Genomic DNA, 20,795 nt, shown 5'->3' on the forward strand with positions numbered 1-20,795 from the left:
TTCAAAAACAAAGGGGGAGAATTTATGAGAGTGATCGACTAGGAAAAAGTGTGTGTGTGTTTCTTGATTTCAGAAGTTGTCATCATAAAAAAAGGGGAGATTGTAGAAGCAAAGCTTCATGGTGAATCAAAGGTGATTCAAAGGTGTTTTGATGATAACAATAATGATGACAAAGGTGATGACAAAAAAGCTCAAAGATCAATCAAGAACAGCTCAAGTGAATCAAGAACAATTCAAGAGTTCAAGATAAGAATCAAGAAGAATTCAAGACTCAAGAAGAAAGTCTAGAGACAAGAATCAAGATTCAAGGTTCAAGATCTCAAGAATCAAGATCAAGATTGAAGACTCAAGATTCAAGAATAAAGAGAAGACTCAATCAAGATAAGTATTAAAAAGTTTTTTAAAAAACTTTGAATAGCACATGAATTTTTGACAAAACCTTTTACCAAAGAGTTTTTACTCTCTGGTAATCGATTACCATATTGTTGTAATCGATTACCAGTAGCAAAATGAGTTTAAAAATGTTTTCAAACTGAATTTACAACGTTCCAATTATTTTCAAAAAGCTATAATCGATTACAATGTTTTGGTAATCGATTACCAGTGCCCTTGAACGTTGAAATTCAAATTCAAATGTGAAGAGTCACATCCTTTCACTCAAAAGCTTTGTGTAATCGATTACACTTATTTGGTAATCGATTACCAGTGACTGTTTCTAATAAATCAAAAGATGTAACTCTTCAAAAAGGTTTTGACTTTTTCAAATTGGTTTTAAGTTTTTCTAAAAGTTATAACTCTTCTAAATGGTCTTCTTGACCAGACATGAAGAGTCTATAAAAGCAAGGCTTTGTTTTGCATTTCAAGCATCTTGAATACTTTTCCAATCATTTCATTACAATCCTTTACAAGCCTTGAATCTCTTTGAACTTCTTCTTCTTCTTTGTACCAAAAGCTTTCTGAAGTTTTCTGGTTTTTCAAACCTTGAAAACTTGTGCTATTCATCTTTTCATTCTCTTCTCCCTTTTCCAAAAAGAATTTGCTAAGGACTAACCGCCTGAATTCTTTTTGTGTCTCTCTTCTCCCTTTTCCAAAAGAACAAAGGACTAACCGCCTGAATTCTTTTGTGTCTCCCTTCTCCCTTGTCAAAGAATTCAATAAGACACAGTCTGAGAATTCTTTTGATTCTTCTCTTTCCTTAATACAAAAGTGTTCAAAGGACTAACCGCTTGAGAATTCTTTTGTATCCCCATTCACAAAGTATCAAAGGTTTAACAGCCTGAGATCTTTGTCTCAACACATTGGAGGGTACATCCTTTGTGGTACAAGTAGAGGATACATCTACTTGGGTTTGACTGAGAACAAGAGAGGGTACATCTCTTGTGGATCAGTTCTAGTGGAGAGTACATCCACTAGGTTCAAAGAGAACAAGGGAGGGTACATCCCTTGTGGATCTTTGCTTGTAAAATGATTTTTACAAGGTTGAAAGAAATCTCAAGGACCGCAGGTCGCTTGGGAACTGGATGTAGGCACAGGTTGTTGTCGAACCAGTATAAAAATTCTTGTGTGTTTGTTTTCTTCTTCCCTACTATTTTACTTTCCGCTGTGCATTTAATTTCCGCTTTTACTTTCTGTTAAGTTTTCTCTTCTACTCCTCATTCTCTTAACAATTTAGTAAAAGCTTTAAAATAGTAATTTTTTAATTAGTAAAGGTTTAGGAATAATTAATTCAACCCCCCCTTCTTAATTATTCTGAGGCCACTCGATCCAACACATCTCATCTCAATGTCATTCTCAACATCAACATCATCTCATCTCAATGACATTATCAACAACAACAACATCATCTTATATCAACATAATCATCAATAACAACATCATCTCATATCAATATTATCATAAACACTAACATCATCTTGTATCAATTATTATCAATATCTTCTTCAATAACAATGTCATTCTCTATCAACATTATCATAAACATCAACGTCACCTCATATAAATTAATATAATCAATAACAATATCATCAATAAATCACATTCTGCACATACATACATATATAGTTCAAGCTTGAGATTCACACTCTTCAGGTCTTCAGACAACACAAGGCTAACAAAAACAATAATGTCATTTATCAATAACAGACTATCGCATCCCATTAGTAAAAAACATTGTTTTTCTTGAAAACCAACATGCATAGGGACAAACACATTGCCATAATTGGGTTCCTTGACCCTTATGGTATCAAAGCCATACCATAAAATTATAATAAACTCCCATCACCTATTGTGAGCTATCTGTCATTTCCTCCTTGCATCGTTTAAAGACCTCTTTCGTTCACGTTCGTCGGTCCAAATGCAAGTTTCTATATACCAAATTGAAGGGAATTTAGTATAAATTTCAAAAACAAGGTTAATAATAACATTTAGGGTCAATTACCCTTGTCAAAACAAAAAGGGCTAAGGGGTGTTTCGGGTTCTACTACAAGGAGATGTCATTTGGAAATTCTAACCATGCCAATGTGACTAGGGTTCAACAAAGGTCACGAAAACAACATCAATTTTATAAATAGATAACTTTTATAGCATCTCATTTTCAGGGGTTTTTCAAAGGAAGTATAAAAACATCCTATTACAGTACTCAAAACACAAGAGACACTAAGAGAAGCTCAAACTAACTAAGAGAAAGACATAGAAGTCAAGATTACCTTCGAGAAACTATGAAAGAAAGGATTGAGAGCTTGTTCTCCATTGAATTCTTGAGATGGATTATAAGGATTCGGCTTCGATTAAAATGTTCCTCTCCATATGGTGGTTCGATAGCAAGCAATGACGACTCTTGGTGGCCACTGGTGGTCGTGAATGGTGGAGGAGGAGTTTCTAGGGTGATTTGGCAGAGTTTGGAGAGAGAGGGGTGTGAAAATCATTTTTTCATGTTGAAGAACGTATTTATATTCTGTAGATCTCACTTAGCGAACTTGTCTCGCTAAGCGAGAATCTACTTTTGGCGTTAAGCGCAACTTTTCGTGTTGAGCGCAAATCCCTCTCAGGTTGGGATTTGCATTGAGGGTGACAATTCACGCTGAGGGTGACAATTCACGTTGAGCACAATTCCTATTGCGCTGAGCACGACATTTCATGCTGAGCACAATTTTCTCTCAGGTTGAAATTGTGCTTATCGCGCTTCTCAGCCAAGCAAGATGTCAAAAATTGTTATTTTCTAAATCACAATGGTCAAAATAGGAAAGCTTTGGTTGTGAATCTACAATATAAATTTGAAGACGATCCAATGGTTAACGAATATGGGATTATGGTTTTACCAGAACAGGTTTAGGTAAAACTTGAAATCTCATAATTTCAACTTAAGTCAATAAACTCCACATAACTCGACATCTACATCAATCAAATCACACATGGTGTCGCAACCTACCCTTTTATGGGCGAGCGAGGCGAGGCTCACGGGTGTGTCTTCCAAAGGAGGAAAATGCGCGGAGTCGCCACTAACGTTTATTTGTGGAAAACGTTGGAAAAAACTGAAGGAAACCGGTCATGAAGAATATTCCAGATTCGGGAGTTGTATTTACATTTGAGGACGGTATTAGCACCTCTCACGTTTGTCCCAAAGGACAACAGCCATAATTTTAGAATTGTGTACCTAAACTTTTATTTCTTTTTTTATTTTTGAGGTCGACAAAAGCGGGGCTCTTGCTCCTACGTATCCTCCATCGAAGAAGAAATCAGACCTACGTAGTTCTTTCTTAAAGGTGAATCAAGCGATTCTTTTTACTTGGAAGGTGGTCCTTTTAAGGCGTTGGACCTTAAAATGATCCATTTTACTTGGTGAGAAAAACTGAGGTATTGAACCTTAAAATCCTTTTTAGTTGATTTTAGCCTTAGTTTCACTTTAGTTATTAGTCAATTCAATTAAGAAAGAGAAATCCCAAAGAGAAATGTCTGATTGCTTTTTTTTGGTTTATTTTACTCAAAGATATTTTTTTATTATTATATTATTATTTTACCTTTTTTTTTGTTTCCAACGTGGTTACGGTATGACCGAACGGTCGAATTTTATTTTAACAGAAATTAACGGATATTACAAATCAAATGATCGATGGAAATTTATTTTATTTTTTGATTAGGCGAGAAAATGACTTAAGTAAATGACTGAAGCACGTCAAAAAGGGGTACGAAAAGTAAATGAAATGAAAATAAAAGCACGCGAAACAAGTGGGGACCACCAAGGGTACATAGAATGAATTGAAAAGTTCGATTTTGGAAACTTACCGGTTGAAGACCGAAGAACGACGAAGAACGAACGACGAACGATGAAGAACGGTTGAAAATCTTTGTGAAATAACCCACGAAAACGTTACGGAAGCGCCTCAGCTTGGATTTTCTTCACGAAAACAATTTTCCTCACTAATTCTAAGTGATTACAAAATGCCAAGAAGGCTGAACCCTTTCCTTCTTCACTCCTCCCTTTATTTATAGGAAAATAGGGGAGGAGCTTACCACCCAGCTTGCCCAAGCGAGCTCAGCTCGCCCAGGCGAGCCAGGTTGCTTCCTCCAAAAGCAACCGCCTTCTGGAGGAAGAATCTGGAAGGCCCAAGTGGGCCTGGTTGCTATTTGCACCCTTTTTTACTAAATACACCCCCTTTGCTTTTTTTGGTGATTCTTTTTCCGTAACGTTATGAAACTTTACGAATTTCGTAACGATACTTGTTTTATTTTCGTAAGGTTATGGAACCTTACAGATCATGTAATTACTCTTTTTTTTAGCTTTCGAAATGTTACGGAAACTCACGAATTGTGTAACAATACTTCCTTTTGATTTCCGGCATGTCTCGGAACTTCACGTATGGTGTGACAAAGGGTGCCAAGTACCTCGAAGCGGTCAAACAAAGGTTGCATACCATCAAATAATAGTCCCCGGATGAAATTAGGGTATGACACATGGCTAATTCACACAATACCTCAACACATCAAAGTTAATCACATAATCAAATAACACAAGAAATACATTTAAACATCAATTTACAATTAGCAAAATTTTATGGCGTTACATTTTTTACTCTTTTCCTTAATCCTCGTAGAATAATCCAATTTCCTATCTCAACTTCTTTGTTTGTTTGAGGATGCTCTGTAGAAGTGAACATTTGCTTGATGTTCAGACCTAATAACAATTGGCAGAGTTGTCTATTAATGAATTGACTACTAGTTCTGGTTACTATGAGATCAGGGGATCCCGAACTTGCAAATTATTTTTTTGAACACAAAGTTCTCAATACATTTAGCAGTTATGGTGGCAAGTGTTTAGCTTGGACCCATTTGGTGAAATAGTCGATGCCACTTCCAGATATTTGACTTGTCCCAGAGCTTATGGTAAATGCCCTTGTATATCAATCCCCCACCAAAGTAATGGCCATGGAGATGCCAAGTGGTGCAATTCATTTGCTGGTGCATGTTGTATGTCACGACATTTTTGGCACCTTTCACATTTTCGCACATAGTTGGTTGTGTCGGTTTCAATGGTCGGCCAATAGTAGTCGGCTCTCAATATTTTTTTTTTGTAGAGTTTTGTGTCAAATATGTTGGCCACATCATCCTTCATGTATTTCGTCCATGAAAAATTATGCCTTTGTCACTCTTAAGAATTTCAAGAGTGTCCGAGTGAATCCTTTTTTGTAAAGATTGTTATCTATTATACAAAATTTGGTAGCCCATCTTTGCAATTTCTGCCTTTCCTTTTGATCTTTCAGATTAATACAACTTTGTATATATTCCAAGATCGATGTCATTCAACTTTCTAGGCTTTCTATCATCATGACAAGTCTTGGAGCGTGTATTGGCAAATAACATTCCCCATCCCTCTATGCTCCTTGATATTAGACGATTTTGACAATATGTCGGCTCTGGTATTTTCTTCTCTTGGGATATAGGCACATACCAGTTTTTTGAATCTTTCTTTAATTTCCCTGATTTTTTTGACATACCTTTTTAGGATCAATTCTTTAACTCAATATTCTACATTCTATTGGTTGACCATCAACTTGGAGTCGCTAAACACTTTTAGCACTTGGACCTCGATGTCAGCTGCTATTTCTAGACCTGCAAGGTATGCCTCATATTTTGTTTGGTTTTTTGTGAATGGGAATGCTATTGTTAATGCTTGTTCAAGCACAACTCCATGTGCGGATTCTAGCAAGATTCATGCCCCGCATCGTGTCCCATTGGATGATCCATCAAGAAATAGAGCCCAAGGTAATTCCTCTAGCTTCTTCTCATCTTTGGTAGGTGTCATTTCAGCTATGAAGCCTACTAAATATTGGACCTTGAGTGCTTGTCTCGATTGATATTGAAATCCATATTCTGATAACTAAACTGCTCATGTCACCATTCTTCCTACCAAGTCAGGACAATGTAGTATTTGTTTGATCGATTGATCAGTCCTTACTACGATTGGATGTGCTTGAAAATAGGAATGTAATCTCCAAGCTAAAAATACTAGGGTTAGTATGACTTTCTCTATCTCTAGGTACAATGATTCGGTATTCTGAAGTCCTCAACTTACAAAGTATATTGGCTTTTAAACCTTATTGTCATCTTTGATCAATGCGACACTGATTACTTCATCGGCTATTGCCAAGTGTAGGTACAGTGTTTCACCCGGATCTGGCTTTGTCAACATTGTTGGAGCAACTAATGTTTCTTTAATTTTTTTAAAGGCAATTTCACATTCCTCCGTCAAGCTACCTCTTGTAATTTTTTTAGAATTTTGAAGAAAGGCATGGCTCTTTTGACCAACTTGGCCATAAACCTTATCAATGTCTCCAGTCGTTCATTCAACTTTTGAATATCTTTGACTACATTCGGGTTTTGCATTTCTAGTATAGCTTGGCACTTGTCGGGATTTAACTTGATCCTTTTTTCTACTAGCATGAAACCCTAGAACTTTCATACAAACACCCCAAAAGCACATTTTTTTGGATTCAGGCGCTTGTTATACTTTCACAGCTGAGGAAGGGTTTTTTTTCAAATTTGCTATGTGTTGTTCTAGGGTGTTACTTCTGACTATCATGTCATCTACATAGAAGTCCAGGTTTCGACCTATCTGATTTTCAAAGAATTTGTTCATCATCCTTTGGTATGTAGCATCGACATTCTTTAATCCAAAGGACATGAACTTGTAGCAGTAGTTTTCCTTTTCTGTTATGAAGGTCATTTTCTCTGGGTCACCAAAGTGCAATGGTATTTGAATGTACCCTGAATAGGCATCCATGAAACTCAAACATCGATAACCGGAGGATTTGTCCACTAGTTTATCTATGTCGAGAAGCGGGTATGAGTCCTTCATATAATGTTTGTCTAGATTAGTATACTTAACACACATTCTCCATTTTTTGTTCTATTTTTTTTACTAGGATGACGTTGGCTAGCCAAGTTGTGTACCTAATCTCTTTGATGAACCCTGCTTCTTGTAGTTGCTTTACTTGTCTTTTAATCTCTTTTAGTCGCTCGACGACCATTTTTCTCCTTCTCTAGCATAGAAGTTTTACTGATGGATTTCCTCCCAATTTATGATAGAAGAGGTTTGGGTCTATGCCTAGAATATTTGTAGGTTTACATGCAAATGCATTGGTAATTTCTTTGAGAAAAGAGGATAAGGTTTCCATGGTTTCACTATCCAAGTCCGCTCCAATGGACGTTACTTACTTTTCTTCTATTTTTCACTTGGAGATTTTGACAACTCCCTCTTTGTTTCGGCCGAAGTACCCATGTCCCTTTCCTGATATCTTCTCTGCAATCCAATCTAGCGAGCATTACTTTGGATTGAGTTTTGGTTTTGGGCTCATAATCCATTTCTCAGGACTTATCCTTGCTTTTTCGCCTTAGTGACTCTTTGTAACATTCACGGGCTTTATTCTAATCTTCTTTCAATGTTATGACTTGCATTTCATCACTGAGGGATTTCATGGCCAGGTGAACTATTGAAATCACCGCTCTTATTGCAGTTAAGGTCGGCCTGCCTGATATGGCTTTGTAGGATGATTGCAATTTTACCACAATGAACTGATGACAATCGTTCTAGTTACTGGTGTCTTTCCAAAGGTTACCTATAACTTCACGTATCCTATTAGATTTATGTGATAACTAGAGAAACCTATGAGGTCCTCATTGTAAGGAACCATCTCTGATTGTGGGATTCTGAGATTCCTAAAGAAACCATAAAACATTACATTTGCAAAGCTACTTATGCCTACCAATAACCGATGTACCTCCTTATTATTAATAAAGGCTTTAACTAGTAAGGGATCATCATGATTTGGAATGATCAATATGTCCAAGTCATTGTCATCAAAAATCAATAGTAGAGGCTTTCTTTTAACTGACACATAATTTCTTCTACCATGCATGGCAATCAAGATTTCTCTTGCATGCCTTTTTCGAGCATTGTTTGAAGCACCCCTGCTGATGAATCCTCTTTCAATGACATATATCACCTCATGCTCTAAGCTAAGGGGAATTTGTCTTGTCTCAGGAGAATTTGCCTTGTGTCTCAACTTGGATCCATCACGATGTACAGTTTGCACGTGATTTTCCACTTCTCTCTTTGGTGTTCTATGTTGGTAACTCAGATAGTGTTCTTTGGAGCGACCTCTTCTTTGATGTCAATCAAGACTTCTTAATATTTCTTGCTGCTCATCGCAAGGGGTTGATCATATCAAGGTCTGAAGTTACCTTCCCTTCCTTGCACATATTTGTCCAATTTTCCTCAGCAAATGAGGATTTTAATAGCATTTTTCAACTGAAATCAATTATCGGTGTCATGTACAGTTGCTCGATGATAGTGGTCATATTTTGATTGATCTTTTCCACCATTTTCAGCCCTCAATGGTTTAGGAACATTAAAACCAAGATCCTTCAATTACACATTCATGATTTCGTTTAATATTCTTCCTCAATACACGTTCAAGGGAGTGTACTCTTCGTATTTTGACCAGACTTTGTAAGCCGGTTTGTTATCCGACTTAAGCGGTTTGTCACTTTTTGCCTGCGCCGAGCCTTTTTGTGCATTGACTTTTGGCCATTTTTAATTTTCCTGCCTCTAGGGCATTTTCATAGTTGATGTACTTTTCTTCTTTTTTCAGGAACTCCTCCAAGGTATTTGGTAACATTTTTGAAATGGATACAAAGAAAGAAGATCCTTCCCTCACACCATCCTTAGTCGACATCAGTGACTCCCAGTTGTAGGTTGTTTGAGCGGTTCCTCTAGCCCTTTCCTAATTAGTTTTAGGCCGGCCTTTGTCTTTGGTCTTTCTTTACTAGTCGCAAAGGCAGACCTAAATTTCTCCTTCAAATCCCGTCATGAATCAATGGATCTCGGTGGAAGAGATTGAAACCACTTCAGCTCCATAGATTTTAGCAACAACGAGAATGAATGACACATTATTGAAGCTGAAGCTCCTTTATACGACAATGCTAACCCGAATGCTGAGAAATGATTGTTCAGATGATCTGTCATACAATTTCATAGCCAAAATTTGCCTCAACTATTTTGGGATACGGAGCTTCACTAAGCGTTTTGAAACCGACATGTTGAAAGGGATATCTTCATCAGAATCCACCTCTTCCTCCATATTTGTGACGACAATGATCGAAGATCTCTCTTTCTAGACTTCGGTGGAATTTCCGATTTTGATTTGCTCAACTCATTTTCTGCACACTTTTTCTTTACCAGTGGGTCTCCTTCGTCTTCTACTACCTTCAAATGTTCATTTTGTGCATCATCATTTTATGTTCGTAGATTTATGATCAGTTTTTTTATGCTCTTCAAGCATTGTTATATATGATAATTTGCAAACTCATTAGGGTTGATAGGGTTTAAGTAGTTTGTATAAAGTTTTAAGTTTAAACATTGTTATCATTATTGTATATCAAAAGAGGATAAGGTTTCCAGGGTTTCACTATCCAAGTCTGCTCCAATGGACGTCATTTGTTCATCTTCTTTTCTGACTTAGAGATTCAGACAACTACTTCTTGGTTTTAGCCTAGTTACCCATGTCGCTTTCCTGATATCTTCTCTATAATCCAACTCAGTGAGCATTACCTTGGACTGAGTTTTGGTTATGGGCTCATAATCCATTGCACAGGACTTATCTTTGCTTTTTGCCTTAGTGACTCTTTGTAACATTCACGGACTTTCTTCTAATCTTCTTTCAATGTTATGACTTGCATTTCATCATTGAGGTATTCATGGCCAGATGAACCATTGAAAACACCGCTCTTAATGCAGTTAAGGTCGGTCTGCCTAATATTGCTTTGTAGGATGATTGCAGTTTTACCACAATGAACCTAACGACAATCGTTCTAGTTATTGGTGTCTTTCCAAAGGTTACGTGTAACTTCACGTATCCTATTAGGGTTATGTGGTATAAAGAAACCTATGAGGTCCTTGTTGTAAGGAAGCAACTCTGATTGTGGGATTCTAAGATTCCTAAAGAAATCATAAAACATTATATCTGCAGAGCTGCCTATATCTACCATTAGCTAATGTACCTCCTTATTGTTTATAAAGGCTTTAACTAATAGGGGATTATCATGATTTGGAACGACCAACATGTCTGAGTCTTTTTCGTCATTGTTTATAAAGCTTTAAGTTTAAACATTGCTATCATTATTGTATATAAGAAGAAAAGAATGCATGATAATTTATTATTGAATGAAAATATAAAACTTTTTACATTGTTGATGTGTTTTTGTTAAATCCTTAGTTCTTTAAATTAATATTATGTAATTGTCATTTTAATTTGACAATATTTTATTATTAAATTAATTTATTAAAGATTCAATATTTGAAACAAAAATGAAGAAATTAACTTAATTATCAAAATAAAAAATATATGATGATGTAAATAAATTCGGAGCTTCAAAATTAGAGTGTACTATGAAAGAAAGCATAAGGATAGGCAAAAAAAAGACTTGTGGAGGAAACTATTTAACCCCCTTCCCCACGGAAATTGAAAATGGTCTGTCTTACCTATCATGGAAGTTAACAAATTTTAAAGAAAAATTCTTAAACGGTGGTCACACAGTTGAATCTGGTCGCATTATTTTCCTCCCTTGTTGTGTTTTGTCTTCTTTGTTTTTGCTTATTTTGTTGGTTCATGAATTGCAAAATATCTTACCCCTATTATCTTTGGTGGATATAAATGCTGAAGATTTTGGAAGATCCATTTGACTATGTGCACAGCCTTGGCAAATTAAGTAACTGTTTAGATGAAAGTTGGGAGAGTTCAAAACAAGTTTTTCTTTTTTATTTTATGCATTAAAATACACAATATTGTATTTGAGTTCACAAAATTATTTGTGTATCTTTAAATCAATGTTATTAAAATCGGATTGATCTCATTGGTCAAACTAGCTTGACCGGAAATCAGAGTTCTAGCCCTGTCGATTTATTATTTGAATCGTTTATGTAATTATTGGTCCAGTAAAAATTGGTTAACCCTCTATCAAATCGGTAAAACCAGTGAATTAACATGCAAATATTTGAATTATTTGCATTTTTTTATTCAGGATTTAATTGTTATGATAAAAAAATTTATATATAATGACATTTTTAAAGTATGTTTGTACACTCCTTGTATGCAATTGATTTTGTTATATATAACTTATTTTGAAAAGTTAGAACGTAATTTTTGTTCCGTTGTTTTTTAAAATATTTGTGATTTTAGTTTTTTTTATTTTTTAATTGAGATATCTCATTTCTCACTTTAAAAAAATTATGATTTTAGTCCTCATGACTAATGTCAAACATTAACTTGTACTTTTTAATCCTTTTTTTATAAATTAAGTTTATCAATAATTAAGTAATATAAAAAAAATCTATCATGTGACTTAAAATTGTTGATATTTTAAAAGTGAATGATAAAATATTTCAATTAAAAGATGGGAGAATAAAATAGTGAATTTTTTAAAAATGAATGAACAAATGTCTCAATTAAAAAAATAGAAAACTAAAATCACAAATTTAAAAAAATAGAGGGACAACAACAATTACATTTAACCTATTTTAAATTACTCAAATAGTATATATACCTCTTGTGATTTGTGCAAAATGTATTTCTTAAATAATTTTATTGTTTAAATATTATATATTTCATTTATCTTTAACCATTTATATATACTTATATCTAAAAAATGTTCAAAAAAAATTAATAATAAAGTTATTCCATTCTAAATGTATTTACTTCTTAAAAACTATTTTCTCTTTAATCCAGTAATGCTATATAATTAAACGATTTTTTTATAATAGCAAACATATAATATGTATGAAATCATAAAAAAGTTTGACTGATATAAAAAAAAGTCACGTATAATAACAAACACATAATATATATTAATGTATATCCCGTGTGTACCAATATTGTAAGTGATAATGGAATATATCATATGAATGTATAAATAATAAATTTAATAGTAAAATAATAATTATACATGATTGATAAGTATTAATTAAATTTAGAGAAATAATTATTTTTAAATTTTTTCTTAAAATTAAAAGCAAGGTAATAATTATTTTTCTAAAATAAATTAAAATAGGTTTTTTTTTTTTTAGATACATAATGTTTTTACATATTCAGTTCATTTTAAATTATTCATGAGATCATATGATTTCTTTAAAAGGGTGTTCGATGGATTATAATCAGGTCCGATTCAAAGAAAATTCTTCAATCCGCTTCTAGATCGAGGGGTGAACCAGACGATGGAGCACAAGGCGATGAATGCTTATCACAATGGCATTAGGGTGCTTACATAGACTCCACAATTCAAGTTAGTAGCGGACGAGTAAGAGAGTTATGCATTAGAGTTAGCTTAGAATCATACCAAAAACCTATTTATATACTAGCATTTGGGCGAGAAAATTAGTTATATAGTTGTAACCACACAGATTGCGTGAGGCGTCACATGGACTACATGACCAGGCTCTAGTCAGACTTCCTGCATGTACATCTTTTAAGTCCTACGCTCTTGAACTTAACGGCTTGATTGGCCATGTCATTCTAAAGTATCGTGGTTTAAACCATATCAAGACAACTCTCCTAAGTCTCGGTATGGGACAAAGATCACGTGTCTTATGTGTGTCCCTTGTCAGTGTGGTGTGCATTAATTCCTCACCGATTTCAATCAAGAACATGGTATATGTAGGTCCAAGAGGTATTGAAGATTTTATACCATAATAGTTGCTCCCAAGTCAACAACTTCTTTGGAGAAGTAGTTAAGACTTGAAAATATCTCAGTCAACGTGATGTCAAGATGTTATAATAGAACAAGTAATTTTTATTAGAATATATATATTGAAGATGATTAAAAGATCAAGCTAAATCAATCAATTTAATTATCATTTTTTTAATTCCATAAATGTAACTTAATTGACAATACACACTTAGGTTGTGAGGAAAGAAAGACCTAGGTTTGATTCCCCTAAATACATCCTTAGAGAGGGACAAAAAATTCTAATTGTTACTAAATCTCAAGATGCATAATCAACTCAAAGAATTACATCCAAAGAATTAAAATTTGTAAGAATACCAAAAGATTCCATTGGAAAATAAAAGATCTTAATTAAAGTGGTGGTTAAAAAAAATTCTCCTTTTTTACTTTCTATGTGTTATTTGGGACCAATCTTGATCTAGGTGCACACAAATAGTCAATGAAGTATAATAAAGATTCAAATCATGTTTAGTTATTTTGTGAGAAATTAATTCATTAAATATTATTAATTTTAAAAAAATATATATATACTATTTTAATAAATTAAACAAGTTTCATATAAAATCTCATTTATACATTCTTTCCTCTGTTCCCCCCTCCCCCCAAAAAAAGTCATCAACACAACACAATTGTAGTGCCAAAAAAATTCTTTCCAAACTAATCAAACAAATATTTAATCAATCCATTTAATTGCCAAAATACACTTTTAATTAAGTAAGCATTAAATGAAAAGATTTTGTTGGGGAAATTCGTAAAGTCAAAGCAAATCAATCTCAATCTAAAAAGATCGATCTTTGATTCATTTGAAAAAATTTCTAGGAACCATTCACTATACTTTCAAGTTCTAGCCAGTCTCTAACTCCAACAACATTGCATTACATGTGGATTTGTTTCACATGCGAGGAAGAGTCGTGGAATCCTTTGCTTCTGAAAAAGGGTCAATTTGTAACGCAAAACCAATCATAGAAACATTATCAAATCAGAGCCCACTTCGTGTTGCATAGAGATGCGGTGTGCTACGGGAAAACTGAAAACGACACACTCTTCACGTAACGACACACTTCGTGAATACGACACACACACGACAACGACAACGACATCCTCGACCACGTGGCTTCGGGAATGTGACATGAAACGCAAAACAACAAAGGGAGCGTACACATGGGTTGTGCATGTGTACATGCGAACCAGATTTGCTGAAAAACTTATACGCCGTTGGATTGGTGTACTCACGTTGATGTACTTGTGACGTGGCAAAAACCTAACGGAGTGGTGGTTGTTGAAACGTTGCCGTTTGATGTACCAGATGTGGTTATGGAAAGCCAACATATTTTTATTCCTATAAATGATGCTCTCTTGGTGTTTGTCGTTTTGCTCAGAAACTAGGAGACGTGGCAAATCCTCACCTCATTTAGTGATGATAAATTTTATGAATTTAGCTGACATAATAACGTGTTTGGTGCATAAAAAAATCGGTTGATTACAGCCAAGTTATTTTCCTAAAGTGAATAATAATAATAATAATAATAATAATAATAATAATAATAATAATAAATTTTCGGATTTTGTCATATGAAGAAAGTCTGAATTATATGAAAATTGAACTCATTAGACTATTTATTCAAAGAGTGTGTTTAATGAGTAACTTTAATACTCCTTCCTTCCTTATCAAAATAATTATAATCCCATATTATTTTAGACATCAATAAAAAGTAATAAATATATGAAAAAAATAATATTTTTACAAAATTAATCTTACATCATCATCATTCATTTTTAGATTTTGTAATTCATGATTAATATATAATTAATATATAAGGAATATAAGTCAATAAATTAATTAATGTTACACTAAAAAAACTAAAATGATAATTATATTAAAATAAAAAATATTTTCTTATACAGTATTTCTTTATTCCTAATTATAGGATTATTTTCATAAATTTGATGGTAGATAATTTTTTTAATTTTTAGATTTATTGATTATTTTTCCATATATATTTTTAATTAATTTTTTTTTTTTTAAATATTAACAAGAAAAAATTAAGTAAATAGAAGAAAAAATAATAATTTTATAATGATAATATAAATAATTAATATATTTAATGTGATTAATTAAATTAATTAATTATTTTTTTAAGGATGTGAATTAATTAAATAAGTTCTATAATAGGGACAAAACCATTAATTATGATGTAAAGGAGGGAGGGAGTAATTTTTAAGTTGGTTTTACCGGTACACTTATTATTTTGTCATCTCAAAATCTTGTTTCTTATTTGTAATACTCATCCATCATTGTTAATTAAATCTATACATTTTAAAATTGATAGTTAAGTTGTATGAGTTGGTAGTTATTGTTATATGTTTGATTTAATTTAATGTAATTTATATATATAGAGTCTGGATGGGAATTGTCGTTTTACTCAGAAATGAAGAGACGTGGCGAATCGGCACCTCATTTTCTAAAGAGTAATAATATTCACTTAATAAAAATGTTAAAGAAGGAATGCCATTTATATTACTTGGGAACGTCAACCTCATTAAAAATTTACACAGAAATAAGTTTTTTTTTTAATTATAAAATTGGTTCGAAGTAGTCTCTCCTCAGCAAGGTTTTAGGTGAGTATTTTCTTTTCAATACAATCTACTTGTATCAATCGTTGTTCGTTATACCGAAATAAGTTGAGAAAAACTTTTTTTTTTTTAAAAAAAGAAGAAGTTGTTTTTATGAATCTAGAAATTTATAATTTATGATTATTTTTTAATAGTTTTTTTTTCAGTTGTTTTTATACTCTTTTACTATATCTTCAAACAATTTTTTAGTAAACTTATTAAAACAAAAACTCTTTTCTAATTAAAATTGATTATAACTGATTATACATGCATATAATTTATTGTTTTTTTCTAGAGGACATATAATTTATTGCTAAAATTATTCTATTTTCAACACTATTTCAAACACACCTTAGAAGAAATATGATAATAGAAGGGGGGGAAAAAAATCAAAAAGTGACATTAGCTAATAGAAGGAAAACACACCTTTTATTTAGAAAAGAAAACAATTCTAAATAAAAGTGTACTACGCAATACTAATGTTTAATAAAAAAAAAAAAAGTTAATCATTAAACTCTATGGGATTAGATTTGGGAAAACTTCATTTTATCATGAAGATGAATTATATTGTACTAATGTTAAGTAAACCTCTAGCTTTGAAGGCTAATCCGTAATGCTAATTTGATAACTCTTTATTTGTTTTCTTCAGTGTACTTTTCATTACTATAGTTTATTTGTTTTCTTAGTTCCTATAAAAAAAAATTTAAACATATTTTTGCAATTTATTATTTTTTTTGTCATTGATCATTGTTGTTAAAAATTTATAACGACAATCGATATGACTAATGATTGTTGAGATCAACAAGTATCATGTTAGCATATAATATTGTTAGCAAGTCACACATAACAAAAAATGTAACGAATATCAAGTCCAGGTAGGGTATAAGAAAGAATATAACTTATAGAAACTAAAAAAAAAGGAGTAATATATTTAGTACATGTTTAGATTACAATTTATAAACTTAAGTTTGCAAGCTGGGTTTATAAAAGTAACTCAAGTCTTCCTTTTGCAAAATTGGGTTTCAAGACAATTTTCATTGTAAATTCACTTTTGGGGGTAGCCAAACATAATACCAAAATGAGTTTACTCTCCAAAAGTACATTCAACATCCAAAAGTTCTTCTTCAACTAATAACCACACATAGCTTTGTCTACTTGAAAAAAGTATATAGTCTTGCATTAAGACTTGGCCTAAACTATTTGAAGGTGTGACCAGCTTGAAAGCCTACATAGAGCATCTTAAATGCATAATTATTTAAATGAGTTATTTATCTTCAATTAAATTCATAGGCCTTACAATGCCACATAGATTTAAGAATTTTACACAAAAATTTGTTATACAATATTGTTTAACTTTAAGCAACTCATGTAAGCATTAACGTTGAAGATGCTTTTATATGACATCCTATTTAAAGGTCTAGCCCTTGGCAGATTGTCTAATAAATTAAGCTAGGCTTTAAAAATGATCATGTAAGCTTAAAAAGTAGTTCATGATAGACACTAGACAGTCCTTGACCTTACATTTTTCAAATGATGCAAACTTATTTAAGCCAAATGTAGTTCGATGAAAGGCAATGTGGTCATGACACTATGCTTTTTTGAGTGATTGTCATAGGTGATGGTTTAAGGATTAAATCATGGATTAGCTCTACATAAACAATTTTGAGAAATAACATATCATGAGACCACCATCTTAGAGCTTTCAAATCAAGCAAGTCATATAAGTAAGATATTAGACTAGGCCAAACCTTCAATCTAGAAAATTAGGCCTTAAATATTAGCCTATAACATGAAAACAACGGAGCTATTTTTTTTTTTGTAATTATGAAAATATGCTATTACGTATTTAAGTATTTTTTGTATATTAATATTTAAATTTTTTGGTCTTACAGATATGTGACTATTTTGTTTTTTATCCCTATAAATTATATATATTATTTTATTAGATTTTGTTTTACTTTTGTTTTCAGTTCATGCCATGAAATCTATGACATGGCATAGCAGTGGCAAATGTTAGTAATCATAAGTCGTTGATAGTAATTTTTTACAGCAAAGAACAACAACAACAAAAGAATAAAAAATTTCATGAACCTTCTTATAAAAATAAATAGTACGATCTAAAGTAAAAAACAAACTCATAGGGATGAAAAATACATTTAAGTCTTACTGATGCAACAGGAGTTACTTTCTCCATATTGTAATCTGTGACCGATTTAGGGGACAACCAAGAACCCCCCCCCCCCCCTTCTCCTCTTGGTACTTCTTATATATGTACACATATATCACTCTTTATGATGTCAATATTACACACTCATTTTATTACACACTCATTTTTCCTCTTACATTACTATGACATGCATAGAGTATAATAATCATGTCTAGAGTTGTAATAATCCTATTAAGTTGGCTCTTATCTTGTTAGAAAGATAAGACAGTTATCGTAACTTCTATGTTGACCTCAAAATATCTTTTACTCATAAAAATTACAATGTCTAGAGTTATATAAATCCTTTTTGAGTGATATCAAATCCCTTAACTAGATAACATCTAAGTCTACAACTATTATGAAGAATACAAAGTCTAATTCTATCATTTAAGTACACATTTTGGTGTTCTAATTTAACATTTTCTATCTGAAAATCAGCAATTTGCATCCAACATCAATTATCAAATTCAATTTCAAGAACATCAAAATGACAAAACATCAAAACATACAACAATCAAATTCACCCAAATCATAACAAAACAAATAGTTTCAGTGTATTCACAACCCATCCAAGAAAATAAACTTGTTATAATCTTAAACCTAAGATCATGCCATTTACTTGTGGCTCATTACTACTCATACAAAAAAAAAGAAGAGAACCCACTCCCCATAACCTCAAATGAAGCAATTCCTCAATAAGGAAAAGGAAGTCAAGATCACTCCTAAGAATGCATTGATCCAATGGCTTTGCCCACCATGATTTTCACGAGAACTCTTACTATGACAAAAATTTGGTTGTGATTTAAAACACAATCTCAAGCCGTCTAAATTCCCTAAGATTGAAAAGTCAAATGGAAATATGAAAATATTGACTGAGGGGCTCTACACCTAATGTTAAGCCCACTTAATTCTTTAGTGCATATAAGACTTGGTCTCCTCTATATATAGGAGAAGAAAGAGGTTCATGAGGTTATTTTGTCTATTGTGGGATCTAAAGCATTTTTCATGATCAAGTGACTTACTTTGGAGTTAATTTTCTCTGAGATGGAAGCTGATTTTGGTTTTTAAAGTGTATGAATGAATTGTAACTTTTTCAGCAAGTTTTCCAACAACGCAAAAAATTCCTCAAATAGACAACTATAACTCAAGATATGATGTAGTCTATCTAGGATTGTCATCATAAAATTAACATAAAACTTTGACAACTTTTCAAGCATTTTAATTATAAGAAGTTATTCTAATACTCTTATAACACCAAATATAATATAATATAGTAAAGACAACAACAACAATAATGATAATAATATACACAAAATATACATGTGTATAAGAACACACACACTATCACAACACAAGTATATGCTTAGGACAAAATCAATAATATATAAATAATAATAACAAATATTTATTAAAAATATAACAAAAATATCCTAATAAGAGTTCTGCTTATGGTATATTCCTAATACTCAAAACATGGGATATTACATTTGTTGTTAGTATGATAATGGCTAAGATTGTTATCATTTAAAATAAAAATTTATTTCAATTTTATGTCTAACAATAAAGTTACATATTTAAAAATTTACAAAGGAAGAAAAAAAATTTAGTCCCCCTCTAATAGATTTTTGGATTCATCCGTAATTGTAATGAGCTTTTTTTTTTCCTTCCTCTTATATACAAGAAAAGGAATAAAATATACTAATAAGTCATATTGGTCCAAGTGAATTTGAGCCCAATCCCTTTAACTAAGATTTCAAATTTAAATATTATAGATGAAATAATATAGTTGGGAGATGAGACCCACTAAAAATGACCAACAATAAAAAATACATTGTAAGCATTTTTCTTCTCATATGCAAAGGGAGTGGGGGAGCTACAAGGTTTCACCAAGGTTTTTAAACTTTCATAGTATTATGTATAAAATTATTTTATGGTCCCCTCTTTTTTTTTCCTCTAAGTTCTCTTTAATTTTTTTTTTACTAACAATGTTTAATCTAAAAGTCAAAATTCTCTTCATTTTTTACTTTCTTCTATTTGTAAATTATATTTAATTTCTTGTATACTCTTTCGACTTCTTATATACTATTTTGGCTCTGGCAAGATCACAAGTTTTTTTCATTGTTGTTGTTCTTCCTACTTTGTGCTATGACTTTCTTTTACTACTAAAATTTTTCATCCTGTATTTTTTTTCCTTACATGTTATTTTTTTAATTGGGTCTTATAAATAAGAATGCAAGAACAAATGAAGTATTTAAAATAATTCTGTACCTTTTATAAAATTATTAACATATAGAAAAACTAACTTCGAACAAATAAAAAAATTGGTTTCTTTTAGTAATATTTTATTAGATTTATAGTTTCTATTTTTGTTAATGATACATCTATACTTAACTAATTTCTCTAAGCATTTATCATGTTTTATTCATTTAATCAAGTATTTTTTAAGAATTTTTCATGTATTACTCAAATATTTATTTTTGAAATATTTGAATAACATGCTTTGACTAATAAAATTTTCTTTTCACTTAAATGAAAAATTTATATTTTCTTCTTTTGCTATCAGTTGTTGAACGCTTATGTATTAGTTATACTTGTAGATTAATATCTCATGCTCAACACAATTTATATATTTTTTTTTGCTCATAAAAGTATTAGCTATATATTAATTTTTTGTAAATGTCATGTATGCACGCTTATTAAATTT

The 20,795-nt window shown here is 31.9% G+C and overlaps 1 long non-coding RNA gene across 1 annotated transcript; it reads left to right on the forward strand.

The window, feature by feature from the left end:
* The first annotated feature begins 5,627 nt into the window (after positions 1 to 5,627).
* On the forward strand, positions 5,628 to 11,431 carry LOC114404959. The gene is made up of 3 exons (XR_003665160.1): positions 5,628 to 5,912; positions 5,999 to 6,258; positions 11,217 to 11,431. It is a non-coding gene; the product is annotated as an uncharacterized LOC114404959 (long non-coding RNA).
* The last annotated feature ends 9,364 nt before the right edge of the window (positions 11,432 to 20,795 follow it).

This window comes from Glycine soja, chromosome 1 (genome assembly GCF_004193775.1).
Source record: "Glycine soja cultivar W05 chromosome 1, ASM419377v2, whole genome shotgun sequence".
Classification (NCBI taxonomy): domain Eukaryota; kingdom Viridiplantae; phylum Streptophyta; class Magnoliopsida; order Fabales; family Fabaceae; genus Glycine; species Glycine soja.